The following is a 7727-nucleotide window of genomic DNA, read 5'->3' on the forward strand; positions in this document are numbered from 1 at the left end:
ATGGCATTTGGAAAAGAAATGAAAGAAGAGGGGGGAAGAAGGAAGGAATTAAGGAGGGAGGAAGGGTAAGAAAACCTCTGGAATTTTGCATCATCTACCAATAAGAACTGAAGAAAAGGATATCCAAATTTGTAAAAACTTTTCTTCCCAAACCCTAGTGCACAGTCTGGACTGTGTATACATTTTCTTTTCACTGGAGCTCAGAAACTCTATGAGGTCATGGTCAACCCAAAAGGAGAAATCCCATATGGTTTCGTCTTACAGCTCTGTCACTTCCACTTCACCAACCCAATTAACAATTCATAATTAGGTCCAGAGTTGAAATTCCTTAGTCACTGCCCCCTATAAGGGGAAGTTGTCAGTAAAACAAAACAAAAATATGCCACACTTTTCCGCTTGCAGACAGATAAAATTCGCCGCAGTTAGCTGGAGAGGTGATGTGAGCCCCCATGACTACAGTATCCTAACTCTGAGCACTTTGTGATCTGGGCAAGAGAGACATCTGGCCACTTCCTTCAGAGACCCACAGGGCTTTTATTACACCTTTAAGGATGGCACTTCTGCACATCTATATCTGTACCTGCATCCTCTTCTCTGCTGGCTTGTTTTCCCCTCTAGTGCCCTGATTTCCCTGAATATCTCTGTTGGGTTTTATTAATTCAAATTACCCTCCTCACATAATAGGTATATGGCTTCATTTTAGCATGCACCAATACTGAATTCCAGCCCAAGTCTTGGTGACGCTAAATATCACATCTACCACCTTTTGTCATTAGTTTCTTTTTTTCTCATAATCTGCCCATTTGTATGGAGGTTTGGAGAAATAATTCACCTCCTTTAAAACTGTTCTTTCCTCTAAGTCCCCAGACACAGTCTGCATCTACATTCTTCTCTTGAAGTCATACTTATTATCATCCAGAGCAATTATTTCCATGACTATTTCTGCCTTCCTATCTGTATGAGTTTCCTAGAGCTGCCTTATCAAAGTCCCACAAACCTAGCGGCTTAAAATGACAGAAACGTATTGTCTTATAGTTCTGGAGGGTAGAAGTCTACCATGTTGGTTCTTTCCACAGCCTCTGAGGGACCATCCTCCCTGTGCCCTCTCCTGGCTTCCAGTAGTTGTCAGCAGACCCTGGTGTTCCTTGGCATGTAGAAGCATCACTCCAACCTCTGTCTTCACATAGCCTTCTTCTAAAGACACCAATCATTGGAATTAGGGAAACCCTAACTCAGTCTGATTAATTATATCTCCAAAGATCCTATTGCCAAATAAAGCCATTCACAGAGACCAGGGTTAAGACTTCAACATACCTTTTTGAGTACTGAGAACACCATTCCTGTTCACTTCAGATCCTTGTGCTTCCGTCAACTGGACTTTAGGACAGATAACCTGTTCTTTATTCCCAGGGATGGAACCAGCTCAAGGAGCCATCTCCATCTCCTCCCAAGCTCAGAATGCCAATTCCATGATGCAACCCCATGGACACAGCCAGCCATGCTCCTCACAAAACTGCCACTCCCTTCCAAGATAGAAATATCTATCAAAAAAAATAATGAAACCCTGCCTGTGTTTCCACCATCCTGAAAACCCTCCCTGCTGGTGCTGTTTTTCCACACCTACTTAGGGGGAGCTGATAATAAGGCACAGCAGGCCCTTGGCCACAACCCAAACATACCCATCATGAAGACAACCGGGTTCCATTTTGGTCAGATTGGGTGGTAAAGAATGAAGTCTCTTATCAAACAGACCTGAATGTAGATAAATCCTGGCTTTGTCCTTTACCACCTACGTGACCAGAAACAAGATACCTCACCTATTTTGCCTCAGATTTTGTATCTGAAAATGAAGTTATTAATAGTACTAGTCATGGAATTATTATAAACATTACAAATGAATATGTAAAGTGTTTGGCTTGATGTCTGTGATGGGCTGAATTGCATCCCTCCAAAATTTGCATATTGAAACCTCAAGCCCCAATACCCCAGAATGTGAGTGTATCTGGAGACAGGGCCTTTAAAGGGATGACTAAGTAAAAATGAGGCTGTTCGGGTGGACTCTGATCCAATCAGACTGGTGTTATAAAAAGGAATTCAGAGGCACAGAGAGACACCAAAGATGCCTGAACTCAGAGAAAAGCCCTGTGAGGCCACAGCACAAGATGTGCATCTATAAACCAGAACCAAGCCTGCCCACAACTCGGTCTTGGGCCTCCAGCCCCCAGACCTGTGAGATAATATATTTCTGTTGTTTAAGCCACCCAGTCTGTGATATTCTTTTTTTTTTTCCTTCCAGCTTTCTTGAGGTAAACTTGACAAATAAAATTGAATGTATTTCAAGTGTACACTGTGGTGTTTTGATGTAAGTATGCATTGAAAAACAATTATCACAATCAAGCTAATTAGTATAGCCATCACCTCACATAGTTACCATCTTTCTTGTGTGGTGGGAACACTTAAGATCTACTCTCAGCAAATTTCATGTGTTCAAGACAGTATTGTTAACTACAGTCATGATACTGCAGCGTAGATATGCATCTTGCATAACTGAAACTTTATACCCTTTGATCAACATCTCCCGTTTCCCTTTCCTCCCAAAACCTGGAAACCACCATCCGACTCTCTGCTGTTATGAGTCCAACATTTTTTAATTCCACATATCAGTGAGGTCATGGACTATTTGCATCTCTGTGTCTGGCTTATTTCACTTAGCAGAACGTCCTCCAGGTTCATCTACATTGACACAAATGACAAGATTTCCTTCTGTTTTTCAGTGAATAATATTCCATCATAGCTAGACACCGCATTTTCCTTATCCATTCATCCATCAACAAACACCTAGGTTGTTTGTGTATCTTGGCTATTGCAAACAATACTGCAATGAATATGGGGATGCAGACATTGAGATGCTGATTTCATTTCTTTTATATAGATATGCCTAGAAGTGAGACCACTTCTTAATTTTTTGACGAACCTCCCTACTGTTTTCCATGGTGCTCCACTAATTTACACCTCACCAACAGTGTACACAGGTTCCAGTTTCTCCATATGCTCGCCAGCATCTATTATCTTCTGTCTTTTTGATAATGACCATTGTAACAGGTAAGGTGCTATGTCATTGTAGTTTTAAATTGCCCTTCGTGATGACTAGTGATGTTGCACACCTTTTTATATACATGTTGACCATTTGTAAGTCTTGTCTGGGAAAATGTCTATCGGACCCCTTGTCCATTTTGTAAATCAAGTGTATTGCTTTTCTTAAGCTGCTAGGTTGTTTGAGTTTCTTATATATTTCCAATATTAACTTCATGTAGGATACATGGCTTCCTGGGCTTGCCTTCCTCCTCCTTTCATCAAAATCCAAATGTCTTTCAAACTTTGGCTAAAATGGCTCCTTGATAAAAGCTTCCACTGGGAATCATCTGCCCTTTCTCTGCCACATCCCAGAGGCCGGGAAACAGAATCCAGATCCACCTCCACTTGCCTTCTCTGTGTTGCTGAGCACAAGTCCCCACTTGTGCTCAGATAAATTCTGTTTGAAATGAGGGAAAGTAAACATAAAGCTGCAGCCTGGAGTAGAGATGAGGAGTGCCAGGACATTGTCTACTTAGGAAACAGCTTTATGTTGCAACTTTGGTAAAATTCAAAACAGGAAACCCTCCCAATTTGAATTCCAAATCCAACGGAATTCATAGGGAAGGAATTCTACCGGCCCCTCCAAGAAACATGAATCTTCCAGACACAATGAGAGGCTAGCTATCTTGTCCAACACCCCAGATTCTCAGCATCTCCTGAGTAAAGAGAAAATGAGTTTCAAGGGAACAACAGAGGTAGCTACTGTCCCAATGGTGTCTGCAAGGCTGAAGGCGTACGTGGCTTTCAAGCATAATTTAAATGAACCTGAAGAAAGTCTAAGTGTTGCCAGTGACAAGTTGCAAAAGGTAAAACCTCATTGTGCACTGCCCACAACACACACCAAGGCAGGCTGGCCGGCAATGGGCATCAGAGACAAGAACTGGACCTCATAGCCACATGGCTATATTTAATGATAGGGTAACTTTGGACAAATCACTTAACCTTTCTGGGCCTCAGGTTTCACCTATCCAAAAAGAGAGCCATAGAAGTTAATGTTAAGTTCTTACTACACCCTAGACACTCTGCCAATTGCTGTCCATGCCGTATGCAACCAGATTGAATGAGTTCACGTGTTTAAAGCTCCCACTTCAGAATGCAACACAGGATAAACATTGAAAACAATAAATGATGGTTCTTGTTACTGTGAAGAAAGATGTTATCCCTACAGCCCGTTCAGATGGACTGACAGATTTTTCGTTTCTCACAGCTCAAGCACTGGCTTTGTCCCCCCACCTCCCACCCAACCCCTCAACCCCCACCCCCCACCCCCCACTGGATGGGGGCTTGGCTGCACTTCTAAAGATTCTCAGCCTCCCTGTCTCTGATCTTCCAAATGTGCGTAACAATCCCTGCTTCACAAGGTCGTTGGGACCAGACACCCAGGTGGGATGTGGAGCTGAAAGGCCTTGAAACGTAATGTATTTTGTGCATGAATAAGAGTATTCTGATTATCCCCCCCACCACTGTGTTATCTTCTGCTCCCATTCCCACAGTAAATGACCATGACTGAATGTTTAAGGGAAGAGAAGATGTATATCAAGCCTCCCCATGGGCAAGTACAGAGGACAAGCTATAACTCCATGCTATGCCATCCCAGAGGTCTAAGCCTTGTACCCTTCAAATTTAGAGGCCACTAATAAGCCACACCCTGGTAAGGTCAACAGAGCAATAAATGGGCCAATGCATTTGACCAATCTCTCTGTCCTCCCCACACCTGTCGCACCACTCTGGCTGCAAGGAGAGATGGTCTACTTAGAAGGTAGTTGCGATGACAATGAATGGCATTGGTGGGGTGGAAGAGGGGTGATTAGAAAGGAAATCATGGATTTTGGAGAGGCACAAGAAATGTTTACTTCTAGCCCCTGCTTAAGTGTGCTTCCCCTGAAATGTTTCCTGACCATGCTGTCTGAAATATCCCACCTTTCCTCATGACTTTCTACCTCTGTGCCTCAGTTTCCCTTTATAAAATGAAGATAACAATTATACCTCTTTTAGGTTGATGATATGGATTAAACACATTATACAGGTAAATGTTTGCAACAGGTATGGTGCGTGGGGTTTCACAAATGTTAGCTTTCATCAATAGTCTTAGTATTACTATTTCCATCTAATCACTATTTTACTCTAGCAGGTATGTTATTCTGAAAGCATTATCTTGGCTTCTGACTTCTTTTATGTGGTTGTTACCTGACTTCCCCACTAGGTCTCAACCTTTATAAGAAGGAGCCTAGACTCTCTCTGCACTAAATGCTTAATAAATATCAGTAGGTTGGATAAATGAATGATTTAATGACTCAATGAATGAAAAGGCAACCCCCACACTCACAGGACTCATCTCTCAAATCCCAACAACATATTTGTAGAACACAGTTTCTTTTTTTTTTTTTTTTTAAGATTTTATTTATTTATTTGACATAGAGAGAGGGCTTGAGAGAGGGGGAGAGAGAGCACAGTAGGGAGCGGGGCAGAGGGAGAAGCAGGCTTCCCACTGGTCAAGGAGCCCCTGCAGGGCCCAACCCAGGACCCTGGAATCAAGACCTTAGTGGAAGGCAGATGCCCAACTGATTGAGCCACCCAGGTGCCCCTAGAACATAGTTTCTTATATAAAGTTTAGACATGAAGAAATAGGGACACTGAAAGATGGACTATCCACATAGGAATGTGGGTGAGCAGTATGCTGGCTCTATGCCAGGCACCATGCAAAGCCCTATTGATTGATTATGGATTGATTTAACCAACCTCGTGGTTGTCTGTTCCACAAATATATGTTAAGTTCCTTTCCTGGACCACGCACTGGGCTCCCCAGCCCCATCCACAAGGGAGACTGTCTTTAATCCTGGGCTGCACCATACTGTTGGGCTCGCAGTTATACACACAGGAAAGCAAGACTGGGGGCAGACCTCACAGTGAAGTGGGGAGGCTGGAGGCCACAGACCCCACAGCACTCCTCCTGAAACAGCTGAAGCACAATTGAGTCTCTTCTTCCTGTGACACCTGATTTCCTCATAGATGACTGTCACAGCCAGAGCTACATTGTCCCAAGGACAAGGCCATCTAGGTCCAGTTTCGTGAGCCTGCAAGTGCAGCTTTGTTTGTTCCGGTGGGGGCAGGGGGAGGATGTTGATAAGCATCACCATGATCCATGACTTACCGTTCATTTCCTAATCAGTCATCACATTTTGTTCAAGCTTAATGCTGACCTATCGTATTTAACGCCACATTCCACAGCAAAAAGCTACTGCTGAGATTACTGAGGGAAACCCGCCAGCTCTTGGCCTTGCTGCTGCCTCAAGCAAAAGAAACTTGGATTTTCAGGATATTTTCCCTCTCGTTATCTAGGGGTTTTCACTTTGTTCAAAGACTGTGTCGACCTCCTCTTCCCTCTTTCCCTCTGTGGTGCCGAAACAACCCGAATTACTTACAGCAGAGCTATGTTTCGCAACTACCTCGAACTTCTCTCCAGCCCCTCCCAGCAGTTGCACGCACACGCATGCGCATACACGCATTATGTCATTAGCCAACACAACTTGAGACCTTCGGCCAATCACCTCCCTCTCAGCCTACATTTCATCAACTCTAAAATGGGGAGATTGGACTAGGTCATCCTTTTCTGTTCTGAAATGACACCATTCCAGTTTCGCATGATTCTCAAATGATGGCGTTAGAGTCCTAAATTATCTAAAATGGAAGAAAGGTGTCGAAATAATCCAAGATGCCATCCTCCATCTTCCAACGGTTTTTCCACATCTCCATACCAACTATCCTATTATTTACTCAATTATTTTCCTTTAAGTTGACTTTTTTGCTTAAAGGCCTGTATTTAAAAGGGACAATGTATCACTACCATAATCAGAAAATCATAATCTTTTGTCATAAACAGAATCATAACTAAAGGAAAATAAAGCAAACAGAAAATTCTATCTAGGTACTATCACCCACCCGAAGACACTAGCCGGCTGCTTGCACCTCTGTGTTGAAATGGCAGCATAGCTGGTGTTGAAAGGTGGCTAGAGTAATGCTTCCACAAAAGGTGATTTCTCCTGGCTTTACTCACCATTGACAAGGGCCACAGTTCTCTCCCCAAGGCGTGCTGGTGTAATTTATCAAAAAGGCTGGATGCCATGCCACCCAAGTTCACTCTCACATCCTTCTCTTTGTGTAAAACATCTTCACTGTTGTTCTTTGTTCACTATGATACAGTGTTGGAAAGTGTCCCTGTCTGCATTTGTGACCATCTCCTTCACCTCCAGGTACTGCCAGGCAGCCAGGACAGGGAAGTAGAATACTCAAACATACCCTTACACACAAGCACAAAATACCCCCCCAACAGCTTAAAAAAAATTAAAAAAAACAAACAAACAAACAAAAAAACAAACAAAAAACAGCATACTGCCTTCCCTGGCTCTTCCCCAAGTCCACAGCTCTGGGACTCTCTGACCTTGGGCAGTTCAATGTTGCTGCCTTTTTGAAAGAAATCACTGCCAGTGTACAACCAAGAACAGCTTCCCCTGAACAACTGAGGAGCCTCTGGGCAGTTTGTCCTTTTCCCCTTCCTCTCTTCAGAGACACCAAGAGGAGGAGGAAGAGTGGGA

This window comes from Enhydra lutris, unplaced genomic scaffold (genome assembly GCF_002288905.1).
Source record: "Enhydra lutris kenyoni isolate GAN:26980312 unplaced genomic scaffold, ASM228890v2 scaffoldscaffold21, whole genome shotgun sequence".
NCBI lineage: Eukaryota > Metazoa > Chordata > Mammalia > Carnivora > Mustelidae > Enhydra > Enhydra lutris.